Genomic DNA, 18,116 nt, shown 5'->3' on the forward strand with positions numbered 1-18,116 from the left:
GGCTGATTTCAGCTCTGAGTTTGATTATTTCCTGCCTTCTACTCCTCCTGGGTGTATTTGCTTCTTTTTGTTCTAGAGCTTTTAGGTGTGCTGTCAAGCTGCTGACATATGCTCTTTCCTGTTTCTTTCTGCAGGCACTCAGCGCTATGAGTTTTCCTCTTAGCACAGCTTTCATTGTGTCCCATAAGTTTGGGTATGTTGTACCTTCATTTTCATTAAATTCTAAAAAGTTTTTAATTTCTTTCTTTATTTCTTCCTTGACCAGGTTATCATTGAGTAGAGCATTGTTCAATTTCCACGTATATGTGGGCATTCTTCCCTTATTGTTATTGAAGACCAGTTTTAGGCTGTGGTGGTCCGATAGCACGCATGGGATTATTTCTATCTCTCTGTACCTGTTGAGGCCCGTTTTTTGACCAATTATATGGTCAATTTTGGAGAAAGTACCATGAGGAGCTGAGAAGAAGGTATATCCTTTTGCTTTAGGATAGAATGTTCTATAAATATCCGTTAAGTCCATTTGGCTCATGACTTCTCTTAGTCTGTCAACATCACTGTTTAATTTCTGTTTCCATGATCTGTCCATTGATGAGAGTGGGGTGTTGAAATCTCCCACTATTATTGTGTGAGGTGCAATGTGTGTTTTGAGCTTTAGTAAGGTTTCTTTTACGTATGTAGGTGTCCTTGTATTTGGGGCATAGATATTTAGGATTGAGAGTTCATCTTGGTGGATTTTTCCTTTGATGAATATGAAGTGTCCTTCCTTATCTTTTTTGATGACTTTTAGTTGGAAATTGATTTTATTTGATATTAGAATGGCTACTCCAGCTTGCTTCTTCTGACCATTTGCTTGGAAAGTTGTTTTCCAGCCTTTCACTCTGAGGTAGTGTCTGTCTTTGTCTCTGAGGTGTGTTTCCTGTAGGCAGCAGAATGCAGGGTCCTTGTTGCGTATCCAGTTTGTTAATCTATGTCTTTTTATTGGGGAGTTGAGGCCATTGATATTGAGAGATATTAAGGAATAGTGATTATTGCTTCACGTTATATTCATATTTGGATGTAAGGTTATGTTTGTGTGCTTTCATTCTCTTTGTTTTGTTGCCAAGACGATTAGTTTCTTGCTTCTTCTAGGGTATAGCTTGCCTCCTTATGTTGGGCTTTACCCTTTATTATCCTTTGTAGTGCTGGATTTGTAGAAAGATATTGTGTAAATTTGGTTTTGTCATGGAATATCTTGGTTTCTCCATCAATGTTAATTGAGAGTTTTGCTGGATACAGTAACCTGGGCTGGCACTTGTGTTCTCTTAGGGTCTGTATGACATCTGTCCAGGATCTTCTGGCCTTCATAGTTTCTGGCGAGAAGTCTGGTGTGATTCTGATAGGTCTGCCTTTATATGTTACTTGACCTTTTTCCCTCACTGCTTTTAATATTCTTTCTTTATTTTGTGCGTTTGGTGTTTTGACAATTATGTGATGGGAGGTGTTTCTTTTCTGGTCCAATCTATTTGGAGTTCTGTAGGCTTCTTGTATGTCTATGGGTATCTCTTTTTTTAGGTTAGGGAAGTTTTCTTCTATGATTTTGTTGAAGATAATTACTGGTCCTTTGAGCTGGGAGTCTTCACTCTCTTCTATACCTATTTTCCTTAGGTTTGATCTTCTCATTGAGTCCTGGATTTCCTGTATGTTTTGGACCAGTAGCTTTTTCCGCTTTACATTATCCTTGACAGTTGAGTCAATGATCTCTATGGAATCTTCTGCTCCTGAGATTCTCTCTTCCATCTCTTGTATTCTGTTGGTGAAGCTTGTATCTACAGCTCCTTGTCTCTTCTTTTGGTTTTCTATATCCAGGGCTGTTTCCCTGTGTTCTTTCTTGATTGCTTCTATTTCCATTTTTAATTCCTTCAACTGTTTGATTGTGTTTTCCTGGAATTCTTTCAGGGATTTTTGTGTCTCCTCTCTATGGGCTTCTGCTTGTTTATTTATGTTTTCCTGGAATTCTTTCAGGCATTTTTGCGATTCCTCTCTTTAGGCTTCTACTTGTTCTCTAAGGGAGTTCTTCACATCTTTCTTGAAGTCCTCCAGCATCATGATCAAAACGATTTTGAAACTAGATCTTGCTTTTCTGGTGTGTTTGGATATTCCATGTTTGTTTTGATGGGAGAATTGGGCTCCGATGGTGCCAGGTAGTCTTGGTTTCTGTTGCTTGGGTTCCTGCGCTTGCCTCTCGCCATCAGATTATCTCTAGTGTTACTTTGTTCTGCTATTTCTGACAGTGGCTAGACTGTCCTATAAGCCTGTGTGTCAGGAGTGCTGTAGACCTGTTTTCCTCTCTTTCAGTCAGTTATGGGGACAGAGTGTTCTGCTTTCGGGCGTGTAGTTTTTCCTCTCTACAGGTCTTCAGCTGTTCCTGTGGGCCTGTGTCTTGAGTTCACCAGGCAGCTTTCTTGCAGCAGAAAATTTGGTCTTACCTGTGGTCCTGAGGCTCAAGTTCGCTCGTGGGGTGCTGCCCACGGGCTCTCTGCAGCGGCAGCAACCAGGAAGACCTGTGCCGCCCCTTCCGGGAGCTTCAGTGCACCAGGGTTCCAGATGGTCTTTGGCTTTTTCCTCTGGCGTCCGAGATGTGTGTGCAGGGAGCAGTATCTTCTGGTTTCCCAGGCTTGTCTGCCTCTCTGAAGGTTTAGCTCTCCCTCCCACGGGATTTGGGTGCAGAGAACTGTTTATCCGGTCTGTTTCCTTCAGGTTCCGGCAGTGTCTCAGGCAGGGGTCCTGCTGCTCCTGGGCCCTCCCCCATGGGAGCCCAGAGGCCTTATACAGTTTCCTCTTGGGCCAGGGATGTGGGCAGGGGTGAGCAGTGTTGGTGGTCTCTTCCGCTCTGCAGCCTCAGGAGTGCCCACCTGACCAGGCGGTTTGGTCTCTCTCTCACTGGGTCTGGGAGCAGAGAGCCGCTGGGGGCCGGGATCCGCGGGTGTCAGGATGTCCTCATTCTTAATGGCTGAGTAGCATTCCATTGTGTAAATGGATCATATTTTCTATACCCATTTTTCTGTGGCTTGTTTCCAGCTTCTGGCTATCACAAATAAGGCCACTATGAACATAGTGGAACACACGCCTTTTGGCATGGTGTGGCATCTTTAGGGTATATTCGCAAGAGTGGTACTGCTGGATCTTCGGGTAGACCTATTTCCAATTTTTTGAGGAACCTCCAAATTGATTTCCAGAGTGGTTATACCAGTTTGCAACGGAAGAATGTTCCACTTTCTCCATATCCTTGCCAACATGTGCTGTCACCTGTGGTTTTGATCTTAGCTATTCTGATTGGTGTAAGGTAGAATCTCAGGGTCATTTTGATTTGTATTTCCGTGGTCACTAAGGACTTTGAATTTCTTTAGGTACTTCTCAGCCATTCAAGGTTCCTCTGTTGTGAATTCTTGGTTTAGTTCTATACCCCATTTTTTGATTGGGTTCTTTGGTGTTTTGGGTGGTTAGCTTCTTGAGTTCTTTACATATTTTGGATATTAGCCTTCTATCAGATGTGGGATTAGTGAAGATTTTTTTCCCAATCTGCAGGATGCCGATTTGTCTTATTGACTATGTCCTTTGCCTTACAGAAGCTTTCCAGTTTCATGAGGTCTTATTTATAAATTCTTGATCTTAGAGCTTGAGCCATTGGAGTTCTGTTTAGGAAATTTACCCCTGTGCTAATGAGTATAAAGCTCTTTCCCACTTTCTCTTCTATTAGATTGAGAGTATCTGGTTTTATGTTGAGGCCCTTGATCCACTTGGACTTGAGCTTTGTGCAAGGTGACAAATATGGGTCTATTTTAATTTTTCTACATACAGACAGCCAGTTAGGCCAGCACCATTTATTGAAGATGCTTTCTCTTTTCCATTGTATATATATATATATATATATATATATATATATATATATATATATATATATATATATTTGGCTTCTTTGTCAAAGATCAAGTGTGCATAAGTGGTTTTATTTCTGGCTCTTCAACTTTATTCTATTGATCAACCTGTCTGTCTTTGAAGAATGACTTCTAGTTTTGATTCTCTGTGTTCTAAAGTTAGGATAGTTAGAGAAAGAAAATCAGAAAGAGGAGATCAAAAAGTGGGGAGAATGAGGAAGAGAAGTAGTTAAATATACTAGACTACAGGAAGGAGGAGCAAAAGAATTCAAGAAGAAATTTTAATTCAAAATACAAGAAAGTAATTGTTTTAAAATTTTGTTTAGCTGCTGAACTGTATTCCCTTGGATGTGTTTTTTTTTTCTATAGATCAGGTCACACAGGTCTTGAAATTCATTTGGGCAAAGTATGCAGGTTGCCCCAATCCCATGCTGCATCACGATACTTGATTTGCATTTTAATGATCAAAGGCACTTCTGGTTGCTACTTCCTTATGTTTTTTTTTTTTTTTTTTTAGGTTAACCATGGCCATGTTTTCAAACACTCAGACATTTCTTTTTTTACTCTTGTCCACCCCTCATAGTGAGATATTACTTTTGCAAAACCCAGGGAGTAAGAATCTGGGGCATTGTTATTAGCCATTAAATTCAGGTATGGCAGAAAAAAAATGCTTCAATTTTCCCACTTCTCCATGCATCATTTAAGGCCATAGATCCTAAGGAGAATGTCAAAAATACAAACAGCACTGTCAGGGAGGAAAGTCACAGGCACAGATTTCAGGGACTGCAGGACCAACTGGTCTGTTGCTCACTGTCTTTCACAGACCCTCAACTCATATTTCTTCATATTCTTTTGAGTGGAACTCTTCCTTTCATTCCTCTACTTTGGTAACATTTCCAGTCATTTAGAGGCCAGGTCAGATACTCTTTAACAACTCCCCAAGGTGAAAATTTTCATTTACTTTGCAAATAAACATCTTAATAGATGTTTTTAATGTTACTTCTTTTCTCTTTATTGCTGTATGAATGTATTTTTATATAAAGCCATTTGTTCCCTCACCTAATTTCTGTCTCCCAACTAGAACGTTAGCTTCATGAAATTGGGCTCTTTCTCTGCATTGTTTATGACTGAGTGTCCAGCATTAAGAAAATAACCTGGAAAAACCAAGATTTGTGGAGTGGATAAAAATAAATGATTTTTCTTCTGGGTTTTTGTTTGTTAGTTTCATATTTGTTGTTTTTAACATGGGAGACTCTGGCTACTACAAAGTATTGTAAGGACATAAAGAGCTAAATACACTTCTAGAACTTTATCTATTCAGAACACAGAAAAATAGGAGCTAAACAATGCACCATAGTGAAAGGCTCAAATCATCTTTAAAAGAAATGCTAGTTTCAAAACTTGAGAGAGTCTATAAAAATGATTGATTTTTACTAGTATAGCTAAAGAATGAATATGTTAGTTGGGAAGGAGGTTGGTCTGCTACAGAAATACAAATCTCAAGAACAGTTAGAGAGAGCATTTTCACCCAGAATAGGGTAGCAGCAAATCCTGGCCAGTAGCTGTCCAGGGTCTGTGCAGGAAGGTAAATGGCTCTTGTAGTCTTCAGGTTCTTTCAGGGAGATGGAGGCTGTTGAGACCTAACACCCTCACTGGATCTTGCGCTTCTGCTCACCAACATACTTTCTAATGGTAACCCCCCACCTATATCTACTTTCTGGAAAAGAGTACCTTGTTAGATCATTTGTCTGCTAGGTACACAGTCTCACAGGGCAGGCCATACCCCCATGCAGTCTCTCTTCCCTTCTGGTGTTGTTTTAAAAGGAGCTGACAGGGTGCTAGAGAGGTAACTGAGCAGTTAAGAGAGCATACAGCTTTTGCAGAGGACCTGAATTTGATTTCAAGCATTCATAATAGGTAGTGGCTCCAGAGAATTTGAAATCCCCTTCTGGCCTCAGTGGGCAATTGCATTCACATTCTCATATACCACTAGCTTCTCTGTAGGCTTAGATATTTTAAAACCAGTTTTAATAAAGGTTCTCAAACTTTTCCAACCCCCTTCTATCCCACAGTCCAAAGGTAGGGGAGGAAAGATGATAAATAAGATAAGGGGATGTGGACTTGTTTAGAAGTAGTTCTTTGAGGCAATTCCAATCTCCATTGTCAGGATATTAGCACTCCAGTTCAGTAGTGTCAGTATACCAAACACAAATCAGCAGCAGTGGAACAATCCAGCAGAAACAGCAGGAGTCAACAGGAGCGACCAGAATCAGCCAGGACACCAGGAGAAGTTCTCTCTCAAGGAAACAAAGATCAGCAACGATGTAACGCCAACAAAGCATTGCAAAGCTAGCTATGCAAGTGCCTCATCTCTGTTGAGTCCTAGTCATGCTCTCTCCAAACATCATGTGCCCTCCCGTGGGTCTTACCTCAGCAAAGCACCATGTAAGTCTGCTTCATATGACACTACCAGAAATAATCAATTAATCTCTCTCTTTCTCTCTCTCTCTCTCTCTTTCTCTCTCTCTCTCTCTCTCTCTCTCTCTCTCTCTCACACACACACACACACACACACACACACCCACCCACCCACCCACCCACACACACACACACAATTCAGTAAAAGAAATGATAAATAAGTAAATAAAAGACTTGAAGGGCCACCTGTTGTGACTCCCATTATCATTCTCAACTCACCATTCCCACAAGAACCAAATGTTTTCTTTTCTCCTGCCTCTGAGAGCAGAATTGACCAGGACAACACTCAGGCCCCTGCATCTGAGTCACAAGCATCTCCACTACAGTCATAGTAATCAACACTATTCCCCTGTCCATAACCTCTGTGATTACTCTAACTTAGTCTAAGTTGTGTAGCACAGGTCACTCATTAACTAAGCTTGCTACTCATGGTATAGGACTGACTCCTCCCTCAGAAACCCCTAAGAGTAAGCAGCCTGCATTTTCTGGTGGGATTGAAGCTTCTCTTACTTCAGTATCCCACTGTACTATGTCTGTTGCTTGTCCGATGCACATCTCTTATCTGAAGAGCAAACTCATTTTGCTGTGTTCTGTCCTGCTCTTCCTCCTCTTCCCATCTGTATCCCTAAGATTTGACCTATAGTGATCAGACCTCGCAAAACCCTCTGGACCCTGTCTCTCTCATACCTCTCTTTGTAACACCACTGGTTGGAGTTTCTTGTTGCATCCTTTTGGCTTCCCAAAGTCTAGCACAGAATGCCAGACCTATTCCTCTATGGTTTTGAACATTCACAGCCATTATACTTTATATTTTAACTAGTGCATTATAATAGATGTCATCCTGTAAAGGTTTCAAAGTCATAGCCATGCTCTCTTGGAACCTTCATTGCTTTGCCATGGTTCACGTCCTTTGAGTTCTTCTTTAGGAAGAACTGAAATGGTCTTTGTAAGAAGCAACGATGGTTGTTAGGACAAAGTGATTTCCTCTGCCTTAGACATGACCATTTGCTAAGTGGATCAGAAGTTGTTGTGGTGAATGGCAGAAATATACTTCTGCATTGTCATGACAATGAAATAAACAAAATCATATAACAATAGCTAGGTTTGTGATAATAGTCATGGAGCTGTTCACACTGTTTTGTAGGAGACAGAGTTTCAGGATACCCTTACAGCCTTGCCTCTCAGCTCCACTTGATCATGGGAGCTGGAGAGAATATAGGAGGCAGAAGGTTAGCTGAAGACAGGATTCCATGGCGCAGCTTCCTTGAAGACATAATTCATGCTGCAGTGGGACTTTGTTGATGTGATGCAGTTGTTTTGGGTCACCCATGCTCCTCTAAGTAACTCCTCACTGTGCTCCTGTCAAGGAGTCACATAAAGTTACTGATTCTATTTGAAGTCAATAGACACTTGTTTACAAATCCCCAGGAGAAGGAAAAGGACCGCAGATCTTGTAAAATACGCTCTCACTTCAGGTAGATCTTCAAGTCTCAGTTCTTTAAGAATGGTCTACAAACCAGGTGATAAGGTGTCCTAAGACTTCATTCCTGTTTGATAACTGTGCTTCTGGATCACACCAGGGAGAGTATGCATTCTGCAGGATACTAAAGGAAATTAAACAGGACCTCTTGGAGACACTGGACTTCACAGCAGCATGTGAGCCTCTGAACTTTGTGAACCACCAACTTCATTCCATTTGGCTTTGTGTGATAGTTTATCGATTCCAGAGATTAAATTGGTAACTAAAAATAAAAGATTTCTTCCATTCAACACATTTTAATGAAGCTACCTCAGCCTCCAAGGCACTTCTCTCTAATAAATTTATTTTTCTGCAGTGGTAACATCATTAAAATAGGTTTATGGGTTATATTCATGTAGTAACAACTTAAAAGGGACATAATTCAGATGCATAACTCTTGAGATCTTTGTTCCAGGGAATGCTTCTCTCCAAAGCTGTTTTTTTTCTTTTGGCACATTCCTTCTTAACTCAATTGTTGGACAGTTTTACTGTGAATGTTAACATTTTTCATTCCTAAGCATATTTTAGTTTTGCTAACACATGTGAAAAGAGGTTGTTTTCTATTCTTACCTCCCATTTAATCTTTGGAAGTCATATTAAAGTTTCTCGAGGGTGAACACAGACAATTCTTTTGAGAGAGACTTAGGTAGAGGCAGAGGTTGTTAATCCTGGCTATGTATTAACATCACCTAGAGATACTTTTAAAGTCCCTGCCTAGGTACCACCCCATAAAAATGGAGCAGGAATCTCCTCAGGCGATTGAGTCACTGGGTAGCCGTGGATATGAACTATTGTAAAACCTTCATAAAAACTTTTCTCTTCTATGCACAAGATGGGACAACCAGAAAATTCTTAAAACCCAATTGTATTTATTGGGTCTATTTTTAATTAGTAAATTTTTGATTGACAAATAAAAACTTATATTTTACACACACATACACACACGCATATATATGTATATATATTTCATGTTATTTCATGCTTTTCTTTTTACTGTCCTTTAGGAGGTGGAAGTCCTCAAGATCAACAAGATATATGTTCGACTACTGAGTTACATCTCCAGCTCTTACTGTGATATCTTGATATATGGGTACATTGTGGACTTGGTGAACCAAATTAATTAATGAGTGCATAATGTCTTGTGGTCATCATGTTTATGGTGAGATGGATAAGGGTATTTCATAGTCTAGATTATAAGAACACATTTGTACTATATGTTGTAGGTAGGAGTCTACACTAATATTTGTTCTGTTAACTTTCAAGCTGGATCTCATCCAAAGGATAGGCTCAGGAAGAATGTAAGAATCCAAGGCCTTGGTAAGTTTTGAGCCTTGCTCCCCTTCTTCACAGAGAGGGGAGATAACAAGGAGAAAAGAAGCAGTACCATAAATCTCAGAGATAAGATTGACTACCTGACTAGAGAGTTAAGACTCAACTTTGAATTTATTGACTGTTTGTGTTCTCTTCCCAGCCCAGTCTAGTGGTTAAAGATGAGATGGAGGAGAGATCTTTAGGATACTAATCCTGTCTTCTCAGATGGCTAGCTTTCTAAATAAAACACAACTTCGAGATTCTATGTGCAGTTTGTGGCTTGTAATACAGACTGCATTAGTCTTTTATAAGATCACTTAAATCCACTTTTTGGGGTGATTTTCAACATTGCAGCACTTTGGTATGAACTGGAGTCAACATGTTATATAATAGAACTTTAACATCCATTCCTTCTAGTTTAACTGAAATTTTGTATCTTGTGATCACCTCCCTCTGGAGCCCCAACACCAACATCCAGTCACTGGTAACTACCATTCTATTCTCTGTTTCTACAAATTCAACTTTCTTAGCTTGCTCATGTAGGTGTAACCTCATAGTATCTGTCTTTTTTTGTGTGTGGCTTACTGCTCTTTAGGTTCATCTATATTGTAAATAACAGGATTTTCTTCTATTAAAAAGCTAAATAGTACTCCATTATGTATATATCTCTTTAAGTTTTTTCATCTGTTGATAACTTTATTTGACTATGTTTTGCCTATTGTGAATAATGTTTCAATTAACATATAGTGCAGGTATCTTTCACTATATGATTTTCAAATTACTTGGAAATATAGTCAGGAGAGGGGCCTCCAGATCATATGGCATTTCCATTTTAATATTTACTGGAACCCTCATATCACTCTCCATAGTGGCCGTGAGAATTTACATTTCCACAGTTTTTTTTCACACTCATGTCATTCTTTTATTTATTTATGTTTTTATTTATTTATTTTTTTGAAGCAGTGTCTCATGAAGACAAGCGAGACCCTTATTCTTTATATAACTGAGACTTCTCTTCATCCTCCTGCCTCGACCTCCTAAGTGCTTATATCACTACAGGCTTATACCACCATGTTTGGAATTCACAACTGTTTTCTTTCTGTAAAGGTTTATTTTATCCTTGTGTTTATGGTGTTTATGTGTATATCTTTCTCGCTCCATCCTATAATGTGTGGCTGTGCTTTGGTGGTAGTCATAAAAGTATTGAATTCCCTGGAGCTGCAGTTAGAGGTGGTTGTCAGTTGCCTGATATTCGAGCTCTGGTAACTAAGCTTAGGTCTTCTGGAAGAGAAGCATGTGCTCTTAGTGGTTGAGTCATTTCTCTAGGCCCCTTACTTTTTAATCAAAGAGAAATTGGCTGGTGGTGGTGCAGGCCTTAAATCCTTTATACTCAGTAGACGGTCAAGGCCAGTATGGGCAATTTAGTGAGAATCTGTTGAAGTAGAAATGTAAGGGTTTTTTGAAAAGTCAGTTGAATGGTATTTTGCTGGGGCAGACTCGTGAAGGAACATTTAGCTGAAGCAGACACAAGTGAAAGGATGTTCTGCTAAAGCAAGCACATGAAAGGACACATGATGAAGTATTCTTCGCTAATGATATTCATGTATTAGTCTGCCTTATGACGGTTAGTTGAGCTGCATTTGTCGGGATGCCATAGAGAGAAATGCACCAAAGAACTTCTGGTGGTGTGCTGCAGTTTCTTGTGCTTCTGCAGGCTCAGGCTGATGGGCAGAGTGATGTCAGCTGAGACAGAGCCACGTGTGCTGAGGAGGACATGTAATGTTTGAAGGGTATAAATAAGACTCTGCTGACAAAGACAGAAAGCTGAACTGGGCTTGCTTATAGAGCTAGCTATGTAGCTGTGCATTGCTTGTGGGTCTCATGTCTTCATTTATCTTTGCTTCCCTGACAGAGGAATGGTGGAGAACTTCTTGTGTTCCTTCTGGTTCCTCATGCTGACTTAAGCTGAGGCTGAGGCCTGGCTGTCTTTGCTAGGTAGGGGCACTGCTGCTGATTCGTGTTTGCTATCTTGACTCTACCGAACTGGACTGTTGATTTATCAGAGAAGTGTTTGTGAGTGGATCTAGCTGCCACTGCTAACCTGTGAACTGAACTGCTGATTTCCGGAGAGCACCGATTGGAGTTACTCCAAAGAACCTTTCTAAATGGGTCTGTTCCCACCCCACTCCTATTCCCTGTGTCCTTTCCCACTACTTCTGGCAGGTGATGGGCTACAAGGGAGGTTAAATGATTTAAGAACTATCATTAAAAATAAGCATTTGGAAAAATTATAGTTACAGTCTGTCTCCAGGAAAAAGTAAATAAAAGAGTTGTTGGGAATACAGCTCAGTCATACAGTCATTGCCTACTACGGACAAAGCCCTTGATTCAGTCTTCAGTACCACAATACATTCTGAAAAATTGCCCTTGATGTTCACTAATTTTTTTAAATTTTCAATTGTGCTTGAGTACCTCACATGGAGGTTGACCTTACTGAACCTTGTGTATAAGGTGGGACCAATATTTAGTGCTAGATTCTTATATGTATGACCTCATTCTATTCTCGTATCCATCTAACGACATTGGCATCGATGCTTCCATTTCATTCTGAGATAAGAAAACTGAAGTTCAAAAAGGATCATACTCAGGGCTATTTGACTATAATTTTATGTTTTTTTCATACTGTTTCTCCTTTCAATGCTTTATGCAGAGAAGTTAAACAGAGAAATTGTAAGTTTCTGGAGACTTTGAAGAGATAATGGAAAGAGAAATTAGTAATTACTTCACTCTTTCTGCAGGAACTCTTTAGTCTACTCTGTGGTAGGAGAAAGCATCAAAAGTTGTCATGGTGAATTTTTAATAATCCATAATATTAGATTAGTATCTAATGGTATGGAAAAGTACATGGTATAGAAAGGAAAGCCATCTAGATGCTGTTTATTCAAACATGAGTCTCAGCTAAGTTGAGTGGAATTGGGAAAATATGATGTTGTTTGTCAATATGTCAAAGAAAACTGCTGGGTAATGTACAGAAATGCCCAGCGTTGTGACTGAGAAAGCAAAGGGGTTAGGGCCTTAAGAGTTTATTCTTTGTTTCTGTTTGTTTGTTTTTTGTTTCTTTTCTTTTCTTTTCTTTTTTGATTTATACACTCCTAAGTTTCCTGCCCAGGAGTCCTGAGTCCATGAACGTGTGACTGAGTGACAGTGATAGACTGAGCAATTGTCATAGCTGGAGTTAGATGAGAAATGTTCATCTGTGAAATGGTAGGAGGTAATGCATTTCCAAGTGCCTATAAATATTCTTAAATATAAATTATTTTATTAATGGCATCTGTTGTAATTTTAAATAGAATTATTTTTGGTAAGTGTTGATAGTGATCTCTTTTAAAAAGAGACCATTAATTATCTGTTCCTCTTAATTTTGACAAACACTCTTGTTAAGATATTATGGTTGTAATTTAAGCACACCCTCTTAAAATTTATTTATTTATTTAGTATGTATAGATATACATGTATGTGAGTGCATATGCACATATATGAGCCAGTGTGCATCTGTTCATCCATCTCTCTGTCTCTCTGTCTCTGTCTCTGTCTCTGTCTCTGTCTCTCTCTCTCTGTGTGTGTGTGTGTGTGTGTGTGTGTGTGTGTATTTGAGCATTTAGAAGTGGGGGTGGTAGGAGATAATAGTGTGGCAAGTATCATAAGCCATGTAGTGCATGAAACTCTGAAGTTTATTGTAAGAGTAACGAGGAATCATTGATGGGCGAAAAGAAGTAGAAGAACCAAATTAATCACCTTGACTACAGAATCAGACTGCACAGAACAGAAGAAAGAGGGAGTCAGGAAACTAACTGGAAAGTAACTCCAATTACAGCTGTGATGTGATGAAACAACTGGTGGCTGTGAAGCTGAAGAGAAGTGAAAGGCCTCAGGAGATATTCAGGGATAAAACAGAGAATACTTGGAATAAGGCAAAGCAGGGAAGAACAACTTGGTACCTGATTATTTTCACAGATGATGGAGTTAGGGATGAAGATGAGAAGAGATTATCTGGTTATTTAAGGAACCTAACTTCCTTGAAGTTCTTAGTTTCACCTTTTGAACATTACTTATTTCTCTGCAGGTCTACTTTGAGAGTACTCACTCAGTATAAGGAGCAGTGTGCTTCATGCAAATGAAACAGCCTAGCACTGTGGACCAGGTTGCCTTATAAGGTTATCAGTTTAGAGTGGCATCCTCCCACACACTTTCCCACCTGAGTTCCATTTCCCTGTCTGCATGCTCTGAGAGGTTCTGATAGTGACAGTGTTCCTAGATACAAGGAAAATCTTTTCTACCATTGAATAAAGCTATAAATGTACATGTATAAAATTAAAAATATCATGTGGAAAGGGCACAAAAGAGTCAGTAAATGGTTCTAGAAACAATGAAAAGTGTTGAAAATGCCTAGAGATGTCGCTAAGTTCTTGCCTGGTATACATGAGGCTCTGGATTCCCTAGCACAAAATAAACAAACACAAATACCCGAGAGGATGTATGCTGTCTTGAAATACAAGGTAAGCATACATTTTGAGAAGGAAGACAGAGTCATAAGTGTAAGTCAACCAAGATATCAAACGAATAGGCACCAAAGAGTGGGTGTGGCAATAAGCCGGAGTAGCTTCTTGATCATGCTGAAGTAAATTTAGAGATGAGGAAAAGAGCCCCATGACAATAGAATATCCATGGAGAGAGAATGTGAATACAGCTAGCAATCACTTCCAATTTGGTTATGAAGGGAAGAGGAAAAGCCATGGACTTGTGCTATCAACAGAGATCTTTGTTGTGGTGTTTGGTTGAATAGTGTGTACTTCATACCTGATTAAAAGGAATCCAATAGAAAAGGTGAAAGTCTAAGGAGATAGAGAGGGACAGGATTATTGATCAAGAGAGGTCATAGTGAAGGTAGAATGTACAGGTATCCATTTGGATACAGGGCCTGTGGAAGGAAGAAGAGATATGGCCACCAGGGAGTTTGGGAGCAGGAAGGTTATGGAAGATAAGATCCACTTTCTCTTATGAAAGGGGTGAGATCAGATTAGTTTTCAAAGAAGATGACAGAGCAGAATGGAGAAAAGTCCATAAAAAAAACCACCAAGTGAGTTCTGTTTATTATTTTTCTCCAATAATCTTTACATTTATTTTTAGAAATCTGTCCTTGAAACCCAAGGTCCACTGAGAACATTGTACAGCGTTCCAGGAAAGTAAATCTTCTTGAGTAGTAGAAGTGGTTGCATCACATAATGACTTGGGGCTTAAGAATAGACCAGCCTTGCGAACGCTTTTGTCCTTTAGCAAACCAGGAATCAAACCTTCTGCATGGAAGGGAGTACAGGAGCCAAACATTTACAGCAGGTAAATGGTAGACTTCTACCACTCCCTTTCAGAAACAAGGACGCAGAGACTCTAAAGGGAGGGAGTTTGTTTCCATTTATTGCTAAGGGGCAGAGTCAGTAACTACACCACAAGCAGAATGTTCCCATTAGAAAGATTCACTGAGTGCATTTGTTATGAAAAAGGGGGAAAAAATCCCTTCTTTCTATCCCTATTTTTCTCATCATATAAACTGGATTTTTCTTTATGTTTAATGAGCCATTTTGTATTTATAATTCTCAAGTTGATTAAGCATCGGTAGATTTTAAAGTGTTGACGTAAGAGATTTTTAATTCTTAAAGATTTCCTTGGGAAATATTTTCTCAAGCAAGAAAAGATAGTCTGTTCAAGAATGACACTGGGACAAAGAGCTGTCCATATGGAAGATAATCAAATTAGATGACTAAACAATGCTATACATCAAAATAAATTCCATGAGGGCTTAAATGCTAAATGAATAAAATAGAATCATAAAAGTTATAGAAGAAAATGAAGGAGGATTATTTATAACCTGGAGAGCAAGAGTCCTTCTCATATGAGATGGAAACTCAGAAGCTATAAAGGAAGATTGGTAGACTTGATTCCATGTAGAAAGATCTAATTACAACCTTGTTTATAATAGAGGAAAAATGAGAACAATGTAAAAATCTCTGTAGTAGGGATCCATTTAAATACATCACCAAATATGTAAGAAGTTAAAGAAGCCTAGGAATTAAAAAGCCTCTTTCAGTATGGAAACTATCTGAGTTTGGTATCATTGCCATTGTGGTGAGGAAAATTACCCAACTTTATTCATCTGTAGGATAAATGATTTTATTTATCTTAGAAGGTGTATTACTCAGGGTTCACTAGAGTCACAGAACTTATGGATAGTCTCTATATAGTAAGGGAATTTGTTATGATAACTTACAGTCTGTAGTCCAACTCCCCAACAATGGTCAGCTGTGCATGGGAGGTCTAAGGATCTAGTAGTTGCTCAGTCCCACAAGGCCAGTAGATTCCAACAGATGTGCTAGCAAATAAATGCAAGCAGGCAAAGAGCGAATCTTCCTTCTTCCAAAGTCCTTATGTAGGTCTCCTGCGGAAGGTGTGGCTCAGATTAAAGGTATAAAGCACCACATCTGGATCTGGGACATTTTTTTGTTCCAGGCTGACCTTGAACTCAGAGATCTTCTTGCTTTAGTCTCCTGGGACTCATAGCCACTATGCCTCAAGATCTCCATGCCAAGATCCAGGTCAGAAACTTGTATCTCCAACTTCAAGATCAGGATCACAGGTGAGCCTTCCTATTCTGGATTGTAGTTCATTCCAGATATAGTCAAGTTGACAACCAGGAATGGCCATTACAGAAGGTAACTCTAAAAGCTAAGGGAATTGATAATACAAATTGTTTTGGATAGATTCTTAACATAGTGTCATTGTTATAGGTATTAGTTGTAGTTATAATACAGTACTTAAAAAGATGAGGTAAGGCTAGGAGCATAGTTCAGTGGTAGAGTGCTTGCCTTTCATGTGTGAGGTTATACATTAGACTCATAGTGCCACAATAAAAGAGAATGAGGTAAATTGATAATGATCCAATGCATTCTCAGATGTGTTATTGAGAAAAGAGGTTTTAGTAGAATGTATAGAGCATGGCATTACCTTAATAAAATATAATTTCATATTTGCATACACGTAGAATCAGAACAACCCACCAGACTGTGAGTGCTTCAGAGGCAGTAGAAATATTAAAGGGAATATTTACATTTTATACTCTTTAATTTTGTATTCCTTGAGTCTCTCATAAAGAGAATGAGATTACATGCTCTTTGTTAACAATAAACAAAAAGGATGTTAGGAAGAAAAAAATCTTAATTTTCCCTACCAACATAGGATGAAATTCACATAATAAAAGCACAGACACATGTTTGTGGGGCACTGGTCATTTTCTTCTAGATGCACAATTTCTGGTTTCTTTGGAGACTCACTTGTGTCATGTGATTGGAAACTGTCTTATGATCTTATGAGATTGGTTTTTGCTGAAGCAGACACGTGATGTTTTTCTGGAAACTGCCTGGAAAGGGGGCATGTGATGTTTTGCTAGAGTGGATGCTTGAGAGAACATCTGATGTTTGGGTAGGGTATAAAAATTACCCAACAGACAGTGGGCAATGCTGTGTGACATTGGTTCACCTTGCCACTCTTTGCTGGTCTTCACTGGGCTTTGCTGATGCTCGTCTTCCCTGATGATGCTGTCCCATTCCTTTACCTTACCTTCTTCGCTGATCAACGATCATCATTTGTTGTGATTTTGTAGAGAGAAAAGCACCAACTTCTGGTGGTTTTCCTGCAGCTTCTTGCAGCTTCCACTGACTTGGGCCAATTGGCAGAGCCTCTCAGTTTCTTCTGGATGGAACTGCTGATTCACGAATGGTGTTTGCAGGTGGATTCAGTGCCTGCTACTGATTCATGTGAACTGAACTGCCGATATCCTGACACTGAAGATTGGAATCAACATCCCCACCCCCCAACTATTTCTAAACAGGTTCTCATTCTCCGTTGCCATATTAACCTTTTCTTTCCACTACCTCTGGTGGGTGATGGGCTGGAATGGAGGTTAAAGCATTTAAGAACCTTTATTAAAGTAGGTTTTGAAAAATCTAAGCCTATATCCAGTCTTGGAAATATTCTTCACAGCATAAGATCTACAGAAAGCACCAAGTAAGGGAAGGCTGATAGCGCAAATGAAATTTAGGATAAATAGAAAAATCAAACCCAGGCCTGTGACACAAAACCCAAGCATTCACTTAAAACAGTGGTTCTCAAGCTGTGGGTGTTGCATATTATATATCTGTATTACAGTATATACATAACAGTAGCAACGTTATAGCAATGAAATAACTATGGTTGGGGGGGTCACCATACCTGAGTAACTGTATTGATGGGTTGGAGCATTAGGAACATTGAGAACCATTACCTTAAAGGGAATATTGAGTTTTAGTTTAAATCAACAACCAATTCTCTTAAATGAAAGCATTTAGGTGTGTGTGTGTGTGTGTGTGTGTGTGTGGTATTGTTTACTCACCCTGACCATCTGGCTTGCTTTAACTTTTGTCTTCACGTTGTCATGAAAGAGGCACAACTTAGACAAAATGCTCTGGAAAGATCCCATGCTTGAGGAGTTGACCTGAGGACTCCTGACAGCAACAGTTACACATGGTGTCCTTGTAGTTACTGTTTAGTCTTTTAGCTATAATAAGCAGAATTGGAAGAACTTTTATCTAATAATTTTCAAATCTCCAGGCAACAAAACTCCAATATTTAGGAATTATTTTTGTTCTGAAACACACAGATGGGTCACCTGGAATGTCTGCAATAGCAAATTAAGTTTCTTCTTATCTAATTGAGTATTAGGTTTTAATGCCATTAGAAGTATATGGTTTAAGCCACCATTTCACAGCCTATGGATTGTGACCCCTTGTGGGGGTCAAATGACCTTT

The 18,116-nt window shown here is 39.3% G+C and overlaps 1 protein-coding gene across 2 annotated transcripts in view; it reads left to right on the plus strand.

The window, feature by feature from the left end:
• Mthfs (methenyltetrahydrofolate synthetase) overlaps nucleotides 1–9,484 on the plus strand; it is a 147,345-nt gene extending 137,861 nt beyond the window's left edge. Inside the window, exon 5 of one of the 2 annotated variants that reach the window (XR_015626487.1) lies at nucleotides 8,916–9,484. The gene's annotated coding sequence lies outside the window, so the exon portion shown is untranslated. Of the gene's footprint in view, nucleotides 1–4,431; nucleotides 5,125–8,915 lie in introns of those variants that run through there. The other variant, XR_015626488.1, reaches the window with a different exon arrangement.
• The last annotated feature ends 8,632 nt before the right edge of the window (nucleotides 9,485–18,116 follow it).

Source organism: Rattus norvegicus, chromosome 8 (genome assembly GCF_021556685.1).
Source record: "Rattus norvegicus strain SHRSP/BbbUtx chromosome 8, alternate assembly SHRSP_T2T, whole genome shotgun sequence".
NCBI lineage: Eukaryota > Metazoa > Chordata > Mammalia > Rodentia > Muridae > Rattus > Rattus norvegicus.